This window comes from Pteronotus mesoamericanus, unplaced genomic scaffold, assembly GCF_021234165.1.
Source record: "Pteronotus mesoamericanus isolate MK-2021 breed Mesoamerican mustached bat unplaced genomic scaffold, CSHL_Meso_final contig_130, whole genome shotgun sequence".
Lineage (NCBI taxonomy): Eukaryota > Metazoa > Chordata > Mammalia > Chiroptera > Mormoopidae > Pteronotus > Pteronotus mesoamericanus.
The window spans coordinates 22,261,895-22,288,272 of record NW_026555060.1 but is presented as its reverse complement, the minus strand read 5'-3'; positions in this window follow the sequence as shown (position 1 = coordinate 22,288,272).

Below are 26,378 nucleotides of genomic sequence, written 5' to 3'. Positions count from 1 at the left end.
GCGAGGAACTGTTGAGTCTGGCATCAAGGCAAGATCAGGAACAGCTTTCTCCCAAATAGAAAGGTGGGCAGAGGCCTTTGTCCTTATTCTAAACTCTCCCCCCATAGAGTCATAGAGCCATCAGGCAGGTGCCATATGTGAGACTACCTCAACCTGACTAACACTGTTTCCTCTGCCCTGGAGATCCCCTGAGACTCCATCTCACCCAACTTATTGGCCAACCAACATTGTTAACAGTTACTTTTCCATATGAATGGCTGGTCTTGGTGAATGCTTCACAATTTCCCAAATACTTTGAAACAAGCAACAGCCAGCCTCAGGGAGGCCCCAGCCCCCATAGCTCTTATTAAGTGGCCCCAGGCTCAGCATTAGCAGTAGCCAGCCTAGATTCACACCTTGGCTTTGTTGGGGAACCTCCAAGCCCAGTACAAATAGCAGTCATTTCAGATTGCTTTATAGGTCACGCAGCATGGTTCCAGGCAGAACATAGGTAGGGGCTGACCTTGACCTGTACCACCCAGGAAACCTAAGGGCCTGTGTGCCCAGTAGACAGCTACAGACCACACTGGAGCACCACCACCCTGCCCCTGCATAGCTGATCCTCCACAAAGGGAAGAAGTTGGTGATCTGTGATCACAGAGAGTCCTTGCAGTTCACTGGGCTTCATAAATCCCTCCCATTGACGAGCCAACAGCAACCAAGGCTCAACTACAAGAGGAGGGTGTACTCAGCCAACATGAAGGGCACACATCAAGTACCTAGACTGGATGATAGGGGAGGCTGTGCCACTGGACCCTAAAGGACACCTACTACATTAGGCCATGCTACCAAGACAGGGAGTCATAGCAGCTCTACCTAATACATAGAAACAAACACAGAGAGGCTGTCAAAATGAGGAGACAAAGAAACATGGCTCAAGTGAAAGAACAGATCAAAACCAGAAAAAGAACTAAACAAAATGGAGATAAGCAATCTATCACATGCAGGGTTTAAAACACTGATTGTAGGGATGCTCAAGGAACTTAATGAGGACCTCAGTAGTGAAGCTCCAGTCAGAAGTGAAGGATGCATGAATTGCAATATAGAACAATTTACAGGGAAACAACGCTAGAGTGGATGAAGCTGAGAAGCGAATCAATGATTTGAGATATAAGGAATCAAAAACAACCAATCAGTTTAAATAAGAAGAAAAAAGAATAAAAAAATAAAAAAATGAGGACAGTGTAAGCAGCCTCTGGGACAATTTCAAGAGTTCCCATATTTGCATCATAGGGGGTACTAGAAGGAGAAGAGAGAGAGTGAAAATTGAAAATCTGTTTGAAAAAATAATGAAAGAATACTTCCCTAATTTGGTGAAGAAAATAGACATACAAGTCCAGGAAGCACAGTAAGTCCCAAACAAGATGGATGCAAAGAGGCCCACTCCATTTTAATCGTAATTAAAATGTCAAAGATTAAAGATAAAGAGAGAATCTTAAAAGCAGCAAGAGAAGAGCAGGCAGTTACCTACAGGGGAGCTCCCATAAGACTGTGAACTGATTTCTCAAAAGAAACTTTGCAGGCTAGAAGGGATTGGCAAGAAATATTCAAAGTCATAAAAAGTAGGGATCTATAGCCAAGATTGCTCTACCCAGCAAAGATATCATTTACAATTAAAGGGTAAGTAAAGAGCTTACCAGACATGAAAAAAACAAAGGAGCTCATCATCACCAAACTATTATTATACAAAGTATTAAGGCACTTTTTTAAAAGGAAAGTATCAAAATTATGAACAACAAAATGGCAATGAATATGTATCTATCAACAATTAATCTAAAAAAGATACTAAGCAAACAAGAACAGAGTCAGAATTGTGGATATGGAGAGTGTTTTGATGGTTGCCAGGTGGGAGGGTTGTGTGGGGGAATGGTTGAAGAGGTAAAGGGATTAAGAAGTACAATAGGTAGCTACAGAGTAGCCATGGGGATATAAAGTACAGTATAGGAAATGGAGTAGCTAAAGAACTTATATGTGTGACCTATGGACATGAACAATGCTGTTGGGATTGCCTGGTCGGGGGAGGGGAGATGTTTCTGGGTGGAAGGTGGTAAAGTAGGAAAATTGGGACAACTGTAATAGTATAATCAATAAAATATAATTAAAAAAATTTGTATGGAAACACAGAAAACCCCAAAGTGCCAAAGTGATCTTGAGGGAAAAGACAAAGGTAAAGATATTGCCCTTCCTCATTTCACACTGTATTACAAAGCTAGACTAATAAAACGGTATGGTACTGGTGTATAAATAGACACACAGACTGATAGAACAGAATAGAGATCCCCAAATTAAATCTCCATGTATATGATCAACAATACTCAACTAGGGAGCGAAGAATAACAAATGGAGAAATGATAGCCTCTTCAACAAACCATGTTGGGGAAAAGAGATAAACACATACAGAAAATGAAACTGAACCACCATCTTATACCAATCACAAAAATTGATGCCAAATGTATCAAAGACTTAAACTTAAGACCCAGTACCATGAAACTCCTGGAAGACATAGATAAGAAACACCTTGACATTGTTATTGGCAATGATTTTCTTGATATGACACCAAAGGCACAAACAACAAAAGCAAAAATCAATAAATGGAACTATATCAAACTTAAATGCTTCTGCAGCAAAAGAAACAATTGTCAAAATGAAAAGGCAACCTATAGAATGAGAAAAAAATTTTCAAACCATATGTCAAATAGGGATTAGTATCCAAAATATTTAGAGAACTCATAGATGGATAACTCAATAGCAGAAAACTAAACAATCCAATTAAAAAATGGGTAGAGTAAATTATTAGACATTTTTCCAAAGAAGACAGCCAAATGGCCAACAGGTATATGAAAAGATGTGCAACATCACTAATCACCAGGCAAATGCAAAGCAAAACAACGATACATCACCTCACTCTTGTTAGAATGCCTATCATCAAGAAGACAAGCTATAGTGTTGGTAAGGATGTGGAGAAAAGGGAACCCGTGCACACTGTTGGGAGGAATGTAAATTTGTTCAAGCACTATGGAAAACAATATGGATGGTTCTCAAAAAGTTAAAAATAGATCTATCACATGATTTTGGTATTTACACCCAAAGAAAACAAAGTTAGGACCTCAAAAAGATATATGCACCCCCATACCCAAAGGACATAAAGTTAGGATGTCAAAAAGATATATGTATCACCATGTTATTGAAGCATTATTAATAATAGCCAAGATATGGAAACAACCTAAGTGCCTATCAACAGATAGGTAAAGAGTATCACACACACATACACAAATGCCACATATATGTAAATATTGTTCAGCCATAAGAAAGGACATTCTGCCATTTGTAACAACATGTATAGACCTTGAGCATATTCTGCTAAGTCAGACAGAGAAATAAAAGTACTATATGATATCATTTATATGTGGAATCTAAAAAAGCCAAATTCATATAAACAGAGAGTAGAATGGTGATTGTCCTGAGACAAGGAGTAGGGGGATAATTCAGGTATGTTGTTTAAGGATACAAATATGAAATGAGTAGTAAATAAGTCCTGGAGATCTAAGTATAGTATAGTGAATATAGACAAAATTATTGTATTGTAATCATTAAACTTGCTAAGAGACTAGAACGTAATAATCCCAATTATGAAAAATAAAGAACAATTATGTAATGTGATGGAGGTGCTAATGGCAATCATATTACAATATATAAATGTATCTAACTCACACATTGCATGGCTTAAATTTATACAATGTTTTATATTACACATATTTTAATAAAAAATTAAAAGATAAAAAATAAAGAGATAAAAAAACCCTCGATCTTCCCAAGTCATCATTAACATAATGTAAGCACATTTATTTAAAGGACTTAGGGGTGGTAAACTACCTTGGCAGACCAATACAGCCTACCAAGTGTTTCTTTTTTAATTTAATCTTTATTGTATGTTTTCCATTACTATGTTTTTATAAATAAAATTCTATTGGAACACAGACATATTCGTTATTTAGCATTGTCTCTGCCACAGTGGCAGAGCAGTCTTGACAGAGACCTTGGGTGCCCCAAAGCCTAAAATATTTACTATTTGTCTTTTATTTTTTAAATATTTTATTTATTTTTAGAGAGAGAGGAAGAGAGGGAGAGAAACATTGATGTGCAAGAGCTACATTGATCAGTTGCCTTTTGCATGCCCCAAACTGGGGACTTGGCATGTGCCCTGACTGGGAACTGAACCAGCAATCTTCTGTTTCACAGGCCAGAGCTCAATCCACTGAGCCACATCAGCCAAGGTCTATCTGCCTTTTTGCAGGAAAAGTTGGCTGACCTCTGACTGGTACCATAACATTTAAGAGTTCAAGTCATATAAACTTTTTTGTTTGATACTCTTTCATGAATTCATCTTGATTTTTCCAACCAAATTATTAGGTGCTGCTAAAGAGCAAGAATGGGTTAGGGTTAAGGTTAGGTTAGGGTGAGAGTTAGGGCATAGAACTAAATACTTGATTGGTTTGTCCATGAAAGTGTACTTCCTGTACACTTTCTATATCACAGAATTTTGTTTGTTTGCTTTTAACAAAGAATATCTATTAAGACTAAGTAATGCAGTATCTGATATATATATATATACACTGCATGTATGGAGATTATATGTGAATGCACTGGATTTATGTATTGTAAATGAAATAAATTTTCTGTACCCTTCATATTACATTATATTTCTACCCGTTCCACCAGTTTGCCTTTTAGAAGAGAATAATTTCTTCCACGAACTCACTGAAATATTTTACTGTTACTTGTAACACAGCTAGGTAATATGAGATGACTTTAGAATGAACTTTCTGTGCAAACAAATGTCCTAACTTTGCAGGAGAAACATTAAGATCAATGTCTGCAGTTCTCAAGGGCTTTTGCTCAGCTTGATATTGAAAGAGAGAATAAAAAAAAATCCCCAACAAATTTATAATGGAGAGAGCAATAAAAATTAGTGCTTAATAAAAAATTAAGGAAGACTCTCACTGAGCATAAGCCGAGAGTTTACTGAAAAGACACCAGCTACCAGCCACTTTAAATACCCATTTTACCTTTCCTATGCTGAGTACCCACTGGATTTATATATCACCAATTTCACTTGAATTCAATGCAGGGAAAGGCTATTCCTCTTTGCAACAGGAACATAGGGAGAACTTGTGTTTACCTCTACTTGCTCTTCTGTGTCTAGTGGCTTCTGTTGTCATCTTGCTTGACTAAAGTGACAGCTAATCATCTTCTAATGGACATTTTGGTTGTTACCACATCTTAGCTATTGCGAACAGTGCTACAATACACATATGACTAGGGATGTACTAACCTATCTTGGAGATCTTGAACTTAATTCTGCTGGATAAATACCCAGAAAGAGGATTGCTAGATCATCTGGTAGTTCCATACTATTTTCCATAGTGGCTGCACTATTTTGTCTTCCTATCAAAAGTGCACAAAGCTTCCAATTTCTTCACATCCTTGCCAACACTTATCTGTTATTCTTTTGATAATACCGTATTGTATATTTAAAATTTGTTAGGAGGGTAAGTCCCATGTTAAGTGTTCTTATTACAAAAAAATTATACGAAGTGACAACCAAAAGTGGGTGTCTATCACTGTGGTTAGTATTTGTTTTGCATGTGCGTTACAATTAATATTTGGCTTGGTGCAAGTCAGTGTAGTTTCAGTTTTTGAAGCAGTAAAATATGTATGAGACTAAAATCTATTAAATAAAATAAATACAATTTTTGTGCAACAAACAAATTAGTCCTTGTAATATTGTTCATAAATAATAAAGCATTGTGAAATGAATACTTAAAGAAATATAGACTTATTAAAATAAAGCACTATTCGCCTAAATTTATGCAGTTAGCAAGATTTACTATAACTATAAATTATTTGAAAATTGATTGCAGTGTTCTATAAATTTAATATGTAAATAATTTGGCAAGCAGCCCATTAAAAAAACAAAATAGCAGAAAAATTAATTAATTTCATCTATTTTCCCTGTTAGAATTATAAACTATTTTTGCCATGTTAAAGATTTTTGTAATATATGTCATTTTCAACATTTCTGCAAAATTATACCTGAGTGCTACATGCATGTGCTTTCATATATATGTATGTGTATATATGTGTGTGCAAACATACACATATGTGCATATATTTAAAAGTTCTTAGATTTCAAAGAGTTTTTTTTCTTCCTGTTGGTTTATAAGTCTTATACCTTGGAAGCCCAAAGTGGATCATGGTTTAGTGCGCTTGGACTGCAGCTCCTGAGTTAGTTCCATTCTGATAAAATCTGTCATTGATAAAGGGGAGTTCAAGCTTCTCTAAACCAATTAAAATGTTTTTGCCTCAGGAGGTAAATAAAAGCATATGATAGAACTAAAGCAGAGTGGAGAGTGGTAATCAGTATAGTAGTTCAGTATTGAACAATATTGAACACCATAACAATAACATCTAATAAATCATTCTGAAAGGTACATTGGACATATTTTTTTCAAGGACAAGTAAAAAGGACTCATGAGGATCAAAAGGATGTCTCTGTTATTTTCATGGTCTATTTTAGAAAGTGTTGACTATATTTTTCTAAAGTAAACTTTAAATTCCTTTAATATATGAAACATTCATTAAAATATTCAAAACCTGTCATATTATGTTTAGATACATTATAACCTGAGGTGTTGAGTCAGTTTAGAGATTCATATAAATATATTTGGAACCCTACTTAAATAATTTTAAGGCCTTTACATTTAAAAAGTATCTGTACTATTATCATAAAAGACTTCTTAGTGTTTAATGCAAAGCATAGCTATTAATTTCTCTTTTAAGAATACATTTTTATTTCATTTGAGAAATTATAACTTAAAATTTACAATAAGGTTTTGCTTTTGCCTTTTTTACTGATTTTTTTTGGTAAGATTTTCCAGTTATCAATGGCTTAATAATTATGATGTCACAATTAGAAGAAAATGATTTTGAGTGAGGATAGAAACACAGTAGTTTTTAAAAACATGTTAAGTTTATTCATTCATTTGTCCATTCACCTGTCCATCTGTCTGCCCATTTGTCCATCCATCCGTCCATCTACCCATCTTTTCACTTAGCCATCCAATATTGTGAGTCTTTGCTGTCAATCGCTTTTATTTTTATGGCAAATTACTTTGATGACAAAAACAGAAGGAAATCCTAAAGTTCACAGTACTTTTGGAAGAAAATACATAATACAAGTGTTAGTTAATTTGTTTTGTGTTTGTTGGGAAGCATTCTTACTTGAAAGCAATTACCTTCCTTAAACAGATACTTAGCATTTTTATTTAAAGGGAACTGGTTAAAAGCTCAGTAGCAGTTTTCTCTAACAGATTTTAATCAATAGTTAGATGTGAATAATTTGGTACAGAACAAGCTCTGTTCTGTTTAGTCATTTATTTTCACTAATTAATACTAGAGATAATTTTCTTTCACACAGATTAAGAATGACAATGTTTATGAACGTTTTAAATATGTTTCTACAGTGTATGAGAGTGGCTACTCCTCACACCCTTGCCAAAAGTGGCTATTATTCTCTTTATTGTTGCTAATATAATGGGATAAATTTCACTTTTCTCCTTAATTAAAATTTATTTGATTATTTATGATGGTAATCTTCAGTGTATACATAGTGGTCACTTGTGTTTCTGTTTTAGACATTGTATATCTGTGTTCTGATATTTGCCCATTTTCTATTTCCATTATTTTTATTCTTCCTGATTCATAAAAGCATAGAACATAATAAAGAAACTAACCTTTCATCATTTATATTGTAAATATGTAAAATTTGTATATTATAATTTCATATAGACAATTTAATTCTTTATATGGACAAATTTATTTTTTATAAATTCATCATTTTATTATTTTTGGTGTTACCCCTAGAAAATATTTTCCCACAGTATACATATCCATGTGTATTTTATTGCAATAGAATATGGTTTCAGTTTCTACATTTAACTCTTTAATCTCCAGGGAATACTGCCAGTTTGTTATGCCAAGTGGGCAGCATTCTTTATTTTTATTATTTGGTCATCCAGTTGTCCCAAAGTGTGGAGTCTTTTATAAAATAAACTTTTATTTTAGATTTACAGAGAAATGGCAAACATAATACAGTTTCCATATATCCCACACCCATGATTCCTTATCATTTGCACATGGCATGCACTTCTCATAACTAATGAACACATATGATAAGGATTATTAACTAAAATATGCAGTTGATTCATATTTCCTTTATTTTTACCTTATATGTGTTTTCTTTTCCAGAATCTCATATAAGATGTCACATTACATTTAATCATGTCCTCTAGATTGTGACAGATCCTCAGACTTTTCCTGTTTTTGATGACCTTCACAATTTTGAAGAGTACTGGTCAGGTATTTTGTAGAATGGCCCTCAAAATTGTTTGCTGTTTTTCTCATGACTAGACTGAGTTGTGGGTTTTGGGGAAGAAGACTACAGAGGTAATGTACTACTTTTATCACATTATATGAAGAGTACATACTATGAACATGGCATCACTGTTGTTGTTAACCTTGATCATCTGGCTAAGGTTTCTTCACTGTAAAGTTATTCTTTTTCCCCCTACCTACTGTACTCTTTGGAAGGAATTCACCATGTGCAGCCCATGCGTCAGGAGTGGAGAGTTATTCTTTTCCTACCTGAGGGCAAGATGTCTGTATAAATTATTTGAAATTCTTAATACCATCATGTTGGGGGTTAGGGTTTTAACACGTGAACTTTGGGAGGACATCGGCATTCAGTCTATAGCACAAGACTATTCTTGTTTTGTAAAAGATACTGTGATGCTTTCCATGTTTTTCTTTGTTACGATGAGTTCCCCCCTCATTTGTTCAGCAATTCCAGATCCCCCCAAAACCAACATTAACATTTTCAGCCTAGAACTTCACTAATGTTCACTAATTACACAGGAAATATCTAATCCTGTCTTAAACTTGTAATATCAGGTCAAGCTGTATCTGTGAATTTCTGGTCCAGCCTCTACAATAGGGCTGCTTGATGCTTAGTTGAAGCCATCATGGCTGGCATTTGCCTGCTGACCCTATGCAGCTGGTGTTTTTCTTATTGGCACCCAAGTGTCCAACTTCTGGGGAGGCCATACTGTGTCCAGCACCCTGATGGAGACTCATGTTGCTTCCAGAACCTGCATGTTTGCTAAGGCCTTTGATATCACATAAGTAGAGTCACACCCATGAGTCATAGATATATGGTCTGGCAAATGCAACCCTGCCTCTATACGGTAGCGCTTGTCTGTGGACCAAACCACCTGAGATTCAGTGACCTCAATAGGTAAAGGCTCTATGGTACTGTGCTAATGACATTAAAAATATAGAACCACAAGTGTAAAGATCAGACACATGGCACAGAAAAGTCTCCACAGATTGCCAAGCTTTTTGTGCTTACCTAAAGTCCAAAATTGAAGCTGCATTCCTTAATGCACTTTGGCCTCTCTATATTGTTATTTTAGTCTTTGCACTCAACTCTTTATTTCTCAGGTTTCCTGTCCAAGGCATTATATTATAATACCACCATGAGATGAATTTACTATGCCCTTCCCCAAATATCCCATCAAGATGAGAGCCTTGTCTGCTAAGTATTTTTTTTCCCCAGTTTTATTTCATATTCGCTTCAGATGTGCAGCTTAGTGGTGAGACAATCATATACTTTACATAGCATTTCCCTTTATATTTCCAGTACCCAAACTGGTGCCACACATAGTTATTGCAATATTATTGAGTCTGTTCCCTATGCCTTAGTTCTAAATCTTAATGGTTGAAGGAGTGAGCAGAAAATTGGGCATCCAAGTCCCTTTCATCTTCAAAGGAGGGAATAAATGAACGAAGAGCAAAAGACTAGTGTGTTCTGAGAATGGTACTCTTCCCTTCGTTTGTTGGCTTGTTGTGTCTATCCTTTAAATCAACTGTCCTTTCTTCCATTATACTCATTTTTTTTTTTTACCATTGCATTTGAAACAACTATTCTCTACATCACTGTTCCAATTTTCTGCTGAGTTTTGCTTTTCACTTTTCTTTTGAGTATCTCTGTATTTATTTTTCGTTTTGTTTTATTTTAGCCTGTTCCTCCCCCCCACCTAGCCATTTTGTTTTATTCCCAGACTATCCTCACATCCTATTACTGTTGCCTAATGGATATATCTTCCTACATTCTATGCGTCTACTAAGCAGTTTCACTCTTTGATGTAGAATTTTCTTGCGGATCACATAGTTCATCAGTTTCAAAGACACATGGATAGTCCTCCCTTGTCAAGTTCTGGTCAATTCAATGGTTTCCATCCCATTTTTTTTCCTTATGTTTAAAATAAGCAGAATTATCCAGCTCTCTGGTTCTTAGGGACTCTGAGAGGATACATGAAACTCTGGTTTCTAGTACTCAGTTATACTACAATTCTTTCTTCAGCTGCCCTCAGAATGTTGCTTTGGCCCATCAATTTGCATATGGATTTTGCTAATGAGATATTTGCCTCCTCCTAAATCATGAACTTCTTCTGCAAGGATGGAAACAATTGGTGAATGGGGAGGCTATGAAAGTGAGGGTAAGAGTGGAGAAATACAGAGAAAAAGGTATAATTGCTAGCTCTCATTGTGGAAGGGTCTTTAAAGATCTGAGGCATATTGTTACCATTTTCCAGGTGTTCTCCGAAAGCTGGGCCATGATCTCACATGAATGTATAATTACTAATTCTTTCCAGACCCTAAAATTAGATGGTCAGTTTTTGTTTTCATTTCTTGATTTCTTGCTTTCATTTTTTGTAGTCTTCTTTTTTCTATTCTTATAATAATTTAGTGAGAAGCTAATTTTAGCTTTATACCATGGTGGGCCTAAAATTTTCAGTCTCTTCCCACACCCTAGTTTTAACCAGACATGATGCATGTTCTGCAAAAGATTGTTCTCAAGGAAGTCAATAAATATGCCTTTGAAAGTGTCCTGTATTCAGTAGGTCCTAAAAATACCATGTTAAACAAAATTACAGAGGCTCATCTACTATAGGGCTTCTCAAAATCTGCAAAATGCCAAAGTATATGTATTGTGACCCACCAAAAATTATCACTAAGAAGCATGTTCTTAACTTGTTTGACCTTGGAATCTATTATTCCTAAACAATGCTCTGTAATTCAGGACTTTGGGAATCAACATATTCATTGTGTACTCTGTACTTAAATGCCCAAGAATCCTCACTATTCTTCAGTCATAAGGAAACCTCTTAGAAAAAAAAAACAACCAAAAACTCATTCAGATTTCCTGTTTCGTATTTTTTGTACAGACACAGAAAGACACTTAGATCTTGAGTCTACGTTAAACTTATTGGCTACATCCTTTGTTTTAAAATCATTGTTCAGACTTCTGGCCAAGATAGAGCTGTAGGTAGAAACACTTTGCCTCCTTGCGCAACCAAAGGAAGGACAACAACAATTTAAAAAACGAAAAACAACTAGAACTGCCAGAAAATCTAACTGTATGGAAGTCTGACAACCAAGGAGTTAAAGGAGAAACATTCATCCAGATCAGTAGGAGGAGTGCAGAAGGGCAGCTGGGGCAGACAGGACCCACGGCGAGGTGGCAACTGGAGGACCAGGTGGGCCAGGTGGTGGCTGGTAGACCCGGGGGCCCCACATTCACCCACATTCATGTGTGAATAAGCTGGGGAGAACAACTAGGGAGTTAGACTGTGCAACCCAGGGTTCCAGTGTGGGAAACTAAAGCCTCAAAACCTTTTGCTGTAAAACCCTGTGAGATTTTCGGCAGCAGAGGAAACTCCCAGTCTCACAGTAGAGTTTGTTGGAAAGACCCACAGAGTCCTGAAACGTACACAAACCCATCTACCCAGGAATGAGCACTAGAAGGGCCCCATTTGCTTGTGGGTAGAGGTTGAAGTGACTGAAAGTGGGACGAGAGCCCCGCAAATGGCATTGTTCCCTTTCTGACCCCTCCCCAACATACAGCACCACAACAGTGATGTGGATTACCCTGCCCCAGTGAATACCTGAGGTTCTACACTTTACAACAAAACAGGAGTGCTGATACAAAGAAATATGACCCAAATGAAAGAGCAGATCAAAACTTCAAAAAAAAAAAATACAAGTGATAAAGAGATAGCCAACCTATCAGATGAAGAGTTCAAAACACATAATCATGATGCTCACAGAACTTGTTGAGTACGGTTGCAAAAGAGAGGAAAAAAAAGAAAGCTACACCAAATAAAATAAAGAAAAATATACAGGGAACCAGCAGTGAAGGGTAGGAAACTGGGACTCAAGTTAATGATTTGGAGCAGAAGGAAAAAATAAACATTTAACCAGAACAGAATGAAGAAACAAGAATTCAAAAAAATGAGGAGAAGCTTAGGAACCTCTGGGACAAATTTTAAACATTACAGCATCCTAATCATAGGTGTGACAGAAGGAGAAGAGGAAGAGCAAGAAATCGAAAACTTATTTGAAAAAATAGTGAAGGAGAACTTCCCCAATCAGGAAGCTCAGAGAGTTCCAAAGAATTTGAACTGAAGAAAGCACACAGTAAGGCACATCATAATTATATTACCCAAGATTAAAGATAAGGAGAGAATCTTAAAAGTAACAACAGAAAAGGAAACAGTTATCTACAAAGGACTTCCCATAAGACTATCAGCTGATTGCTCAAAATAAACCTTATAGAAAGAAGTATTCAAAGTCATGAAAGACAAGGACCTACATCCAAGATTACTGTATCCAGCAAAACTATCATTTAGTATGCAAGGGCAGATAAAGTGCATCCTAGATAAGGTAAAGTTAAAGGAGTTCATCATAACCAAGCCCTTATTACAGGAAATGTTAAAGGGACTTATCTAAGAAAAAGAAGAAGATCAAATACTATGAAGAGTAAAATGACAACAAATTCACAACTATCAACAACTGAACCTAAAAACAAAAACAAAAACAAAAACAAGGTAAGCAAACAACTAGAATCGGAACAGAATCACAGAAATGGAGAGCACATGGAGGTTCATCAGTGGAGAGAGGGGAGCGAAGAAGCGGGGAAAAGGTACAGGGAATAAGAATCATAATTGGTAGGTACAAAATAGACAGGGGAATGTTAAAAATAGTATAGGAAATTGAGAAGCCAAAGAACTTATATGTATGACCCAGGGACATGAACTAAGGTGGGGGCGGAATGCTGGTGGGAGGGGTGGTGCAGGGCAGAGGGGAATAAACAGGAGAAAAAAAGTGGGACAACTGTAATAGCATAATCAATAAAATATACTTAAAAAATAAAATCATTGTTCAATTTAATGACACACAGTTTGATTCAGTTCCAAGGTCTCCATATAATATGTAAACAAAGTTCAATGAGTTTCTTTTATTCACTTAACAATATCCCACGTAGTCTTTTGTCTTTGCTTTGTCAATTCTAAATAATACTTAAGACTAACAACTTTGTCCCATATAATTAAAACCATGCACATATGTTTGTGCCACAGTGCTGTGCCTTGTAGAAACTTGATACCTACTGATTGATTTATTAAACTACCACTTAAAATGGTGGATTTAATGTTTGCTTCTGGTTATTCTAATGTGATCTCCAGAGTTATATATAGAGTAAAACAAACCAATGTAGGCTTAATTCTGATTTTGAAAATATTGAAAGGAGCCAAATCAATTATTTTTAGAAATAAAGTGCTTTAAAGAAATAAATGAAAGATTATTGGGATTTGAAGAACTTTGATAATAATGCGGAACACTTTCAAAAAAACTAAGATAAGATTATTTTGCATTGCAGAAAAGAGGAGAAAAGAACATTTAGGTGGTAAAAAATTCTTTTATGGTCTTGAACTTTTAAAAATTAAGAAATATAAATAAAACTGAAAACAAAAATTATTTTGTAGCTCTTCCCTTCTCAAAATGAGCAGTTCTGAAATGTGAGCCACGTGATAATACTAACAATTCTTTTGATGCTATTTTTGACAGTGAGGTCTTTTTCAGAAGTTGTTAAGTCATTTTAATGAGAAAAAGGCAAGTATATACAACTCAAAATTTTAAGCTACCAAAATGAAACCCTGATTTCTCTTCCATAGTGCGTATTTTATTAAGTTTATTTAGCCTGGGGTTACTTCCTAACATCACTTAGTTGATTGAACAAGCCCAGCCTTTATTGTGTACAGGTGGGAAATTATTTTCTTGGCCTGAGATGGAGCCGTAATTTCGTCTCTTCAGAGGAATTGAAGATATGAGTCTGGTTTTGTCAGATGCTCAAGCTCAAGCTGAATTCTGTGCCAACAAATACATACTTGGCAGAGAAAATGACTCTGGAGCTGCAGATTGTGACCTGAGCTGAAGCTTCAACAATAAATGGGGAAGTCAAGGGAACACAGAAAGTATCTGAAGAACTTCAGTTAGCACATTCCAAAAGAAAATACTGTATTAGCTTTGCATTGCTGCATAGCTCATTACCATAAATGTAGCAACTTAAAACAACACACATGTGTTACTTACAAGATTCAGTGGGATAGATGTCTGTGCCTGGCTTGTTGGGTCTAATGCCTAAGGTTTCATAGTCTCTAGTCAGGATGTAGCAGGAGCTGCATTCTCACTTGAGGCTGGACTTAGGAGGAGCCATCCTCCAAGGTCACTAGGGTCCTTGGCAGCTTTTTTTTTTTTTTTTTTTTTTTTCAGTTGTAGGTTGAGAACCCAGCTTCTCCTGGCTGTCGGCTGGAGGCTGCTCTCAGCATCTACAGGCCACCCGCAACTTTTTGCCAAGTAGAATTTCTAACATAGCTCTTTGATTTCTTCAAATCGAGCTAGGAGGATAGGGTTTGTAGAGTGAGTCTGCTAGCAAGATGGAGTCTCACATACTGTAATGTAATCACAGAAGTGGTATCCCGTCACCTCTGCCACGCTCTGTTGGTTAGGAGCAAGCCACAGGTCCTGACCATACACAAGGCGTTACACAAAGAGGGAACACCAAGAGGCAAAATCATGGGGCAAACCTCTGAGTCAGTTGCTACAGACACATGTTCTAACTTAAGAAAGAACCTCTCAAAGGAAAGACTGAGCATTCAATAGAGTGACATTAAGCAGAAATATAAGAAAATATTGACTGTCATGATTTTAAAATGATCATTTCAGTTAGCCCTTGTCCCTGTTGATAAGAGTGAAATTACTATGCTTCCACACTGACTGCTAAGGTCCATGAATGAGCTCTGTAGTAACAGCAACTGCCACTCAGTTCAGACTGTTCTTTCAATGCTGCAGCTCTGTTACTAATTTGCCAGTTTGTTGATTTTCTTGGAGATTATATATATATGATAATCTCTAAGAATATATATATATAGTGTTAGTAAAAATAAAATACAAGCCCAAAACTTAATTCGGTTAGAAAACAATCACAACCTTGCAACAATCATTGAAATGGTATAGGGACATTGTGAATGAAATTTTCAAATAATATACTTTTAAAAATTAAAGTAAAATTTACATAGAGTAAAATATATGGATCTTAGGTGTGCAATTTGATTAGTTTTCACAAATGTATATGCCTGCCTAACCAACACCTCAATCAAGAAACAGCTCACGTAGGCTCCTTCCAGGTGATCTCCATCACCCATAGAAATCATTGTTCTGATGTCTATTATTATCCTAGACTAGTTTTGCCTGTCTTTTTTTATTGATTTTTAAAAGATTTGTTGGGATGGGATTTAAGTACACTGAATTGCATATATATAAAGTGGACAATTAAATCTATACTAGTGAAACCGTTATCACAATAAAGATGACAAACAGTTCTGTTACTCCTGAAAGTTGTTTGTTTCCCCTTGTAATCCCACCCCCTACTCCACCTCCAGGCAACAGTCCATTTGCTTTCTGTCACTATAGCTCAGCATTAAGCATCAAGGATATTCAACTTAAAATCTTATGAGACACACTACAAACCCATGAAGATGACTAAAATTTAAAAAACTAAGCATATCAGGTGTTGATGAGAATGTAGAATGAATGGAACTCTGTTGTATTGTCAGTAGGAATACAGAATGGTGCAACCACTTTAGAAAATAGTTTGACAGTTTCTTATAAATGTATATGTATACCTACCACAGAATCTAACCATTTTATTACTAGGTTTTTACCCAAGAGAATAAATAACCTATGCCCACAAGAAGATTTTCACAGTGTTCTTAGGTATAATAGGCAAAATCTGAAAATAGCAAAAATGCCCATGAACAGATAAATGAATAAGTAAACTGTGGCATAATCACACAATGACATACTGTTTGTCAACAAATAAATGAACTGCTATTACATGCAGCAAAGAATGAATCTCAACATTTCTATGCCGAGTAATAATTTTCCCTGTTCTTGAATTTCCATGCATGTTTACAGTATGTGCTCAACTGTGTCTGGCTTCTTTTGCTCAACAAAGATTTATCCATGTTGCTGCTCACATCAGTGATGCATTACTTTTGAGTGTCAAATAACTGACTTTTGAAATTGAAATACTCTCCATGTCATACAGAGATTATACACATGCATAACAGTAATGTGCAGCACTCAACAAAAGTAATCTATTCAATTTAAGAGATTAGAGGTTGAGAAAATTTTAATTCGCCTTAACTTTGCATTAATAAACACAGGTATGAGTTTAATTTACTTGTTAACTTGAACTGGGCCTTCAAAGAAAAAGGCATGAAACTCAAGTTATGCTCTTTAGGAGTATTATAAAAAATTTTGTAATAAATTTATTAGTGTCTCACCTTAGTACCATTCAAAATTTATCATTTTTATTTTATTGTGTCCTTGGACTATTCTAATCAAACTTCCACCCATTTTTTTCATAATTTTAAAATATTCTCAATTTTCACAGTACTTCTTTATCATCAGCAAGAATAATCTATATATTTAGTTCTTTTCATTTTTCTTTATAAATCAGGGCCTCTAGGCTTTTAATCTTTAGCTGTCAATTGACTTTAAATTTTCTTTGTGAATAGTTGTCTCTTATTTCCATATTGGTAATTTAGATACATGAAAACAACTATACGTTAAAAGAATATTAAGATATTGGAGTTACAGGTCACACTTTCAACGAAAGATTCTGGAATTTTCTAGCTTCATCAATGTGATGCTCCTACATTATTATTATTTTTTAAATTATATTTTATTGATTATGCTAATACAGTTGTCCGAATTTCCCCCCCGCCCCGTTGTCTCCCTCCACCCAGCACCCCTCACTCCCTCAGACAATCCCCACACCTTTGTTCATGTCCATGGGTCATGCATATAAGTTTTTTGGCTTTTTTTAAGTTTTAAAAGTTCTAGGTATTAAGTTCTTAAGCTTCACTCTAGGTATTATTTTACTAGGTGTCTGTGGTTCATACCATTGAATACTCAAGAGACACTGGTGATGGGGCTATTACGCTAATGGAAAAAATTATTGAGAGGTTTATTGTTAACTGAACTTGCGGACAGGTCAATATCCTTTACAAAAAACTTAAAAATTTTAAAAACCTTTTCACAATGGGTCTGAGTCCTATTTTCTAACATCATAATACAGAGTTCCTCATGTTATCCAAGTTATTTTAAGAATGTGTTGTGAGCAAACAGCTTCATCAAACTGCATGATATACACTTTTCATCTCAATGGTGTTCTCAGTTAGACCATGTGCACTAAACCAATAACGAAGGCCTTTAATTAACTGGCTCCTTTGAAAATGATACTAGTTCATTTTAAGTATCAAGAATGATTTGAATGATTTGAGTGATTTATTTTCAGTTACAACCAATGTTAAGTGAGCTTAGTATTATTCTGTTATTTGGGACACACGTATGTTAAATATTTTTTTCAAAAAGAAGGATTATAGATATTGAATGTAACCAGAATAAAATCTTTGGTACTTGAGAGAATTAAAGCAGGTTATGGAGAAATGGTGAATTGATAGTTTAGATCCAGAGTTTGATGCTGCAGGACTCTTTACCAGATATTTTGGCTGCTGCTTGTCCTTTTCAAGTTTTTTCATATCATTTTATTTGTTAATACCTTACTTTGTATTTCTTTTTCTATGAACTATTTCTTCATATTTTGGCCTATTTTCATATTAGGTTGTTATTCTTTTTACTGAACTGTTAAAATTATTTATATATAAAGGAAATTTTCTTTTTTGTCTATCATTTGGTTTTCCTTTTGACTTTTGTTGGTGGGAATGCAGACTGGTGCAGCCACTGTGGAAAACAGTTTGAAATTTACTCAAAAAGCTAAAAATGGAACTGCCTTTTGACTCAGCGATTCTATGGCTAGGATTATATCCAAAGAATCTCAAAACACCAATTCAAAAGAACCTATGCACCCCAATGTTCATAGCAGCACAATTTATAATAGCCAAGTGCTGGAAACAATTTAAGTGCCCATCAGTAAATGAGTGGATCAAAAAACTGTGGTATATTTACACAATGGAATACTACGCGGCAGAAAGAAATAAAGAGCTACTACCCTTCACAACAGCACGAATGGAACTGGAGAGCATTATGCTAAATGAAATAATCCAGGGGTGAAAGACAAATACCATATGATCTCACCTATAAGTGGAACTAATCAACAAAACAAACAAGCAAGGAAAATATAATGAGCAGCATTGAAAGAAAAAAGAAACCAACAGAGGTGAGAGGGAAGCAGGGAGGGGGTTAGAGCGGGGAAGGAAGGGGAAGGGTTAAATCAAGGAACATGTATGAAGGACACATAGATGGAGCCAAGGTGGGGAAGGACTGAGGTAGGGAGGTGGGGGTGGGAGGGGCAGGGGAGAGGTATGGTGGGCAAATGGAGACAAAAGTATTTGAACAATTGAAAAAAAGTATGTGACTTTGGAAAAAAAAGATTTATTTGCCATACTAAAGTTTTACATTTTTATGTAGTAAACTATTTTAATCTTTTCTCTTTTTGGCTTTTAGGTTTTGTGTCTTATTTAAAAACAACTTTTCTCATGTCACGGTTATACAAAATTTTACCTTAGTTTTCTTTTACATTATGACTTTTTATTTTTATCTTTAAATATTTAGTAAATTTGTTTTATTAGTTATATGAGAGATGTAAATTTCTTACTTAAGATTTTTTGCAGATAATAGATTTTCCCAACTCTATTGAAACACCCACCTCTTCCTACCTATTTGAAATGCCATCCTTATAATATATCTAACACCTATGACTTTTAGATGCATTTTTAAATTCCCCATTTATTTCATTGACCTCTTGTTATTACTGGGAAGTGACAAACTATTTTAATTACTATAGTTTCATAAATGGTTTTGATACCTAATTGGATTATCCATCCTCCATTTTTCTATCTTTCTCCAGAATTTCTCAGTGATCTCTCATAATTGTCTTTTTGTGTAAACTTTAAGATCAGTTTTTCATGTGGAAAAATTCTATTGGTATTGGCTTTGGGATTAATTTCAAAGACTTTCTTTGAAAGAAATACTTTTTTTTTCAGTATTGAATCTTATTTTTAAAATAGTTTTTAATTTTTAAATTACAGTTGACAATCAATATTATGTTAATGTTGTGTACAGCATAATGCTTAGACATTTATATAACTTACAGAGTGATCCCCCTAATAAGTCTCGCACTCACCTGGCACCATGCATAATTATTACAATGTTCTTGAATCTTATTATTGTTACTACTTTGTTTCACAAAAGGTGATGTGGTGGAAAGGCTCTTAATTCATCATCTTACATTTTGACTACTTTAAAAGTGATTGAGAAGAGACTGGTAGGATTAAAACAGAGCAATCATAGGTAAAGGGGTAAGTTACTATTTATTGAACATGAACTATATGCTAGGGTATCCAAGTAACCCTTTCTGTGGCTGGTATCAATATTCACATTTTTATAGATAAGTAATCTGAAGTGCTAACTGGAATGGAAATTAGGGAAGGGAACTGGAAGAATCCAAGCAAAACTGCAAATGACGTGCACATATAAGGCGAGACCTTCCAAAAACCAGGATTTACTTATAAAAAAATGTGTATTTATTGTTACATGTTTAAACTTCAGCCATCTTCAAAGTACTCTCCATTTGATGCAACACACCTATCGAGATGGGTTTTATACCACCATTTTGGTGCCTCTAAGTGTTTCCACTGTTTTTTATTTCATCTCTTCCACACTGGCAAAGCATTTTTCCCTTTGAGGACTTTTTTCATCCAGGTAAACAGAATATTTTGGCCAAACACTGCTTAACATTCAGCACAGGGCGGGCAGGTGTGCTCGTAAATCACTCATCATGAAATGGACAAATGCACCTTGAAATAATCTTTAAAAAACTTCACCAAAGCCAAAGGCAGCCTCTCACAGCAGCGTTAGATGGCACACTGATACAGATGGGTTCTAGAACACTCACCTGGCAGGGGCAGCCTGTACTACAAGGGGCCCACCCTCTAGGAGATAACTCAGGTTTTTGGGGTGCACCCTCATAGACAAGGAATGGCGGTTTCTGGAGACGGTGGGGGTTGGGGGAATGATCTGAGAGGAAGGAGTAGGCTGGAGGAGCTTAGGCATAGAGAAACCAGGCACACAAGCAGAGAGCCAAAAAGACTCCTAGGAGGGGAGAAAGCTGAGGGTGAACTTTTGAGAAGATGCTCTCAAAAAGCGTTTGGGGGGAGTGTTATCTAGTGTAAATTTATATTTCATTATCATCTTAAAAGGTGTTCAGTAAAAACCTACATTACTTTTTATGACTTTGTGACTCCATGTGTGTTTGATTTGACACTGAAACTGTCCCTGAGTGGCCCAATTTTTAAAAAACTCTGGGTTATATTATTAATGTTTACTTTAAAAAAATAACCTAGGGGTTCTGTGATTTTTAAAGGATGGGAGCAAGTTTTTAATTTGTCTCCTACAATGCTTAGCCCTTAATAGAGGTACTTTAAAAAGCGTCAATATTTAAAATATCATTAAGAAGGACCAAAAGTTTATTTAGCACAGATTTAAGCTTCCTAATAAATTCAACTGAAACCCATGATTTAATCCAGAATGGAGTGCTAAAAATAAAACTTTAAAATTCTACACATGAAAAAATAATTTTCTGATTAATATTTTAGTATGCCTTTTAAGTGACATTTTTTTCTGACAAAGTAATGCATCCATTGCAGAAAATGTGGATACTACAAAAAAATAAAGAAGAAAATTAAAATGACCTGTAATCATGTCAGTTATTAAATATTTGGTAGCATATTGTTTTATATATGTATATATGTGTTTTTATGTATGTATATGCATTCTTATAAAAAATCTATTTTTACCTGATGCATCTCCACATTTAAAATTATACTTTTAAGACACATTTTAAGTGTTTTCATAGCTACAGTTTTTAAACATAATCTTAGGTTTTGTTTAACTGATCTTTATAAATAATAATGGGATGGATATCCTTGAATATATATAATATTATTCTTCAGATCAGTTAATTTCACTGCAGTTATCTTCTAACCGGAAGTTTGGCAATACTCTCTTAAATGCTTTTAGTCTTCTCCCTTCTCCCATCCTATCCGTCCTACCCACCAACACAAACAAGCATGTTGTTTTGCCTCGATTTTGCTACTTGCTTTTTTTCGCAGCTAAGAGGCTGTCATTTGGCTCTGGAACTTTCTAAATTTTATGAGCTGAAATCAAGCCTTAGTATAGCCTCTTGGGTGTACATTCAGTATGTGATTAAAAAGTGAACCTAGCCTTTTGCAAGGCACTTAGTAAATAATTGTTGAATGGATAAAAGTTTATTTTGAGTTTGATGATGCAAATTGCATTCATGTTAAAAGCACAAAATCCATTTGATTGGCCTTTTTTTGGTTCTCATTGTGTGTGTGTGTGAGTGTGTGTGTGTGTGTGTGTGAGTGTGTGTGTGTGTGTGTGTGTGTGTGTTGTTCTTAATTCAGAGAAACAGATTCTAGTAAACTTACCCTTTCTATTTGTTTAGCATACAGTGCTTAAAAATTGTTTGTGTTCTTATTTTACTTAGCTCTTGCTTAGAAATGAAAAAAAAAGGATGAAAAAACTACAGAAACAAACTAAAACTACCAAGGATTGCATAGAAGTTTAACTTGCTTTATCATAATTATGATATAATATTAACTATACCAAGAGAAGGTTGGCTGCTAAGTTATTTACAAATGTAGTTCTTGAATTTCAAGAGTTTCAAAAACTAATCCCATATGCAAAATTCTGAGAAAGAATGCCAAACTAAAGAATTAAAGAATTATACTCTAATATCAAAATTACATTTACATTATGCTAACATAATAGAAAAATTAGACACTAGAATATTTCAGGCTGTAAAAAAATGGATAGTACACTTTGGAAGGTTTGAGCTTTAGAATTAGCTGTATTATTTTCAATTAACAGTGGAAACATATTGATATATCTTCCATTAATGCAATGGTAAAATTATTTCTACACTAATAATAATAATAAATGGTAGCATTTACCATATAAATGGTGTACACTCTTAAATTACCTTTCCTTTTGCTCTATGAGTGCAGCTAAAGGAAATTTAATGCATTTTTTACATGGTGTAATTTTATCTTCCTCATACAATGTGAGAAGGGTAATAATGGTATTCTAATATTAATATAAGTACAAAATATACATATTGATGAATAATAGCCATGTTTGTCAGACCTCCTTGCCAAGTCATATTAAAATGACAAATAATTGCAATTGCTTCACAGAGAAATGGTGCAGGGTCGGTAGTCAAAAGCACATTAGGGACCAACAGTATCCATTTGTTATCCTTTGTCAGGAAAACATGGCTCCTAATGAAAGTGAAGGGAAGAACACTGATTGAGGACAGTGACACTGAAGCTTTTTCTCAGCAAGAGTCATGACATGGGTATTAATAAGAGGATTGAAAGTTGAAGACAGAGCTTTCTGTTTTAACACCTCTGTATAATCTTGATTTTTTTGTTTGATTTTTAACAATAAAACCCGATAATTCTGATGTCTGGGGGAAATGTAGCTATGAGGAAGGAAAGCACAGTATAAAATGTCGTGGAGACATACAAAGACATTCCGGGGTCAGAGCATTCAGAACAGATTCCCCAGGTAACTTGGGGCAATGTTATTTAAAATCTGAACACCTCTCAAATCAGAATCTGAATACTTTTTACAAAAGAAAAAATTCTGCTATTATTTTTATTCAGTCTGTTAAACATTCTTTTGCCTGTAACCGCTTCATCTTTGAAAATTATACTCTTTCTATTTAAAATATTGCTGGAAAAATAATTTTTGATGGGGGAAATGAGTAGCCCCATGAAAGGAAACAGAAAAACATAATTCCAGTTCAGAGATTTCTCAACAAAGTTTTAAGGAATTACGATGGCTTTGTTTTAAACCCAGACATATACAGTTTTATTTCATTTATACCTGCTGATTCTATTCCTGCAATATTTAAGACCAGCAGTTCCTGTCTGAGGTGTTGTAAATATGCGTGGACACATCTATGAACATAGAGAAAAAGTACCTTGTAGTTTCCAGTATTTTATTCAATATTTATGTATAACCTATCATGGTGCTATGTATTGGGAATATCATTGCCCACAATCAAGCAAATGAATAATACCAACTCTCACTAATTGAATATATTACATACCAAGGCAACTTGCTGAGTTTCACAAAGATGATCCCACTTTACACTCACAACAGCGCTCTGAAGTAGATACTGTTATCATTGCTGTTTTATAGGTAGGGGCCCTGTAGCACAGAGAGGTTTAGTGCATTGCATCAGGTCATACAGCTGGTAAATGCTCAAGCCAAAGCCTTTGCTCCTATTATATCTTTATAATATACAATATATTATATGTGTGCATATACATACACGACACACACATACATATTAAAAGCTCAGTTATCCAGAGTTAATTAGTTGAGAATCTCTGGTTTTTATAGAGCTAAGGACTGGGAAGTGAGCAAAAAAGACCTCTGAGTACCCTAACTGATTTTTTTCAGCCATGAAATTGGTGAGCCTCTAGGTGCTTACAAAAAAATGTGATCAAGGCTGCCTGAGTCTGACCCAGAGTCTTTGTACTGAAGCTAGTATACTTTGCTAATACAGGAAGTCCTTAGGTTCTCACTTAGAAAATCTTCTCTCTTATATCCCAGATAACTTGCATATTATAAGTGGCAGGTTTCAAGGACAGGACTATCAGAGTGGAAAAAGCTAGAGATGGGTACTGTGATACTATGAAAAAGGGGGAAATAAAGACCAAAGACCAAGAATTAAGAGAAGATTGTTAAAAACCGGTTATCCACCCTGGCTGGTATGGCTCAGTTGGTTGGAACATCGTCACATGCACCAAAAAGTTGTGGGTTTGATTCCCTGCCATGGCACATATCTAGGTTGAGGATTTGGTCCTGGTCATGGTGTATATAGAAGGCAACTGATCTACATTTCTCTCTCACATTGATGTTTCCCTCTCTCTCTCTATCTTCCTCTCTCTCTAAAGTCAATAAACATATTTTTAAAAGCCAATTATCCTGTATCTTTTATAGACTCTAATTGTATTGGAATATAGCGTATCATGACAATAGTGCTTCCTAATGATTACCCTGAAGTAACAAGCACATACAAGATAGTATGGTTATTATTTATGTAAGTTATAATATACTTTAGTAGAATTTTAAACAGAAGGTTGAAATTGTAAATTTTGACTTTTAAAGCTGTTTGAAAGGATGAGCCATAATTTACTTATGATTAACACATCCTTTTGTAACAATTGCGATATGAATAAGATGCAATCATACTTTGCATATTAAGCAAGCTATAGTGGACATTGGTGTTGCTATTCTCTTTTTTAGCAATGATTCTGATATTTTGGGGAGGAGGGTGGGGCATTCCACACTCCCCCACCCCAATATCAGATAGTCTGGTTGAGGCCCTATCTCTAGTCTTGAGGTAGAGCATGAGATGCAGACCTAAGACAATCAAAGCAACGCATTTTCCTACCACACGGTGTTATGTTCAGAAATGCATACAGTTGACCTAGTAGGTGTGAACCTCAGGATTGTTGCTGGCAATGCTAAAACAAGGCGCTGTTTCTTTCTTATTAAATTTCAAGCTAGCAGAATGTATAGGTCCAGCAGTTGCTGGTCACAATGGTTTGACTGGAGGGGAGAGTTGATCTGAGAATGAGGTCAACAGGGAGGCGGGGAGCCGGAGAAAGAGAGAGAAACCAACTTTGATGAAATTGTATAACTGAGCAAATTGCTTCACTTTTTGGTTAAGCAACCTGGTAGCTTTCTTTTAAAATTTGTAATCGATAGAATACTAACCATCAATAGATAACATACACATAGCAAAAAAAAAAAGAAAGAAAAAGAAAAAAACTACAATCTCGATTGTATGTAGAGATGAGGGAAAAGTGTATGCATATATATTGAGGTAGAAATATAAAGTAGCATGATCTTTCTGGCAACATCCATTAGAATTTTTATATATATGTAAATGCACTTATATAACGGTGTATATATATGCCATTCATCTCACTCCTGGGAATTTATGTCTTAAAAACAAAAACATACATAGGACATACCTTTCTAAAAACTGGAGTTGCTTATTGCCGCATTTTTCATAGTAGCAAAAAGTGGAAGCACAATGAATGTCCATGAGTGAGATAATGGCTGCATACTTTACAGCACAGTCACAGCGTGGACAGTAAGGGCTATTATGTAGCTTTAAAAGAATGAATTAAAGCTGTATCGGATGACTTGGAAGAATTTCCATAAGGTATGTGGGATGAATATCAAGATGTAGAAGAGCAGTGCACCATGACTTTATTTTTAAAAGCCAAGCTAATCTTCAGCGAGTGACTATGTATAACTATATAGGATTATAGGAGTACGGAAGACATATGCATAGTATTAGATTTGTAACATGGATTATTTGGAGGAGCGTATTTGATGTCAGTGAAGAGGGAAATATAAGGAAGGAGGAGCCAAGCTGAAAAGAAAAACAAAAATTTATACTTGAAATAAGCCTGTGTATGCTCATGCTTGTGTATTTATGTAAAATTACATATATGGAGTATATGCATGTCTATTAGGTATTCTAAGTTATATATATGTATAAAGAAATCAAATACAAACAGACATTTTAGGTAGATTATAATTTTACTGTTACATGTCAAAAGAAAAAGAATAAAATGTACAAGTTCCCCGAGTTTGAAGGCAGGTTTCCATTTAGTTATGGCTAATCCGTCAGCCCAATTGTACCCATAGAGGAGGGTAGTCCAGGGCCTATGCTTCCAGCC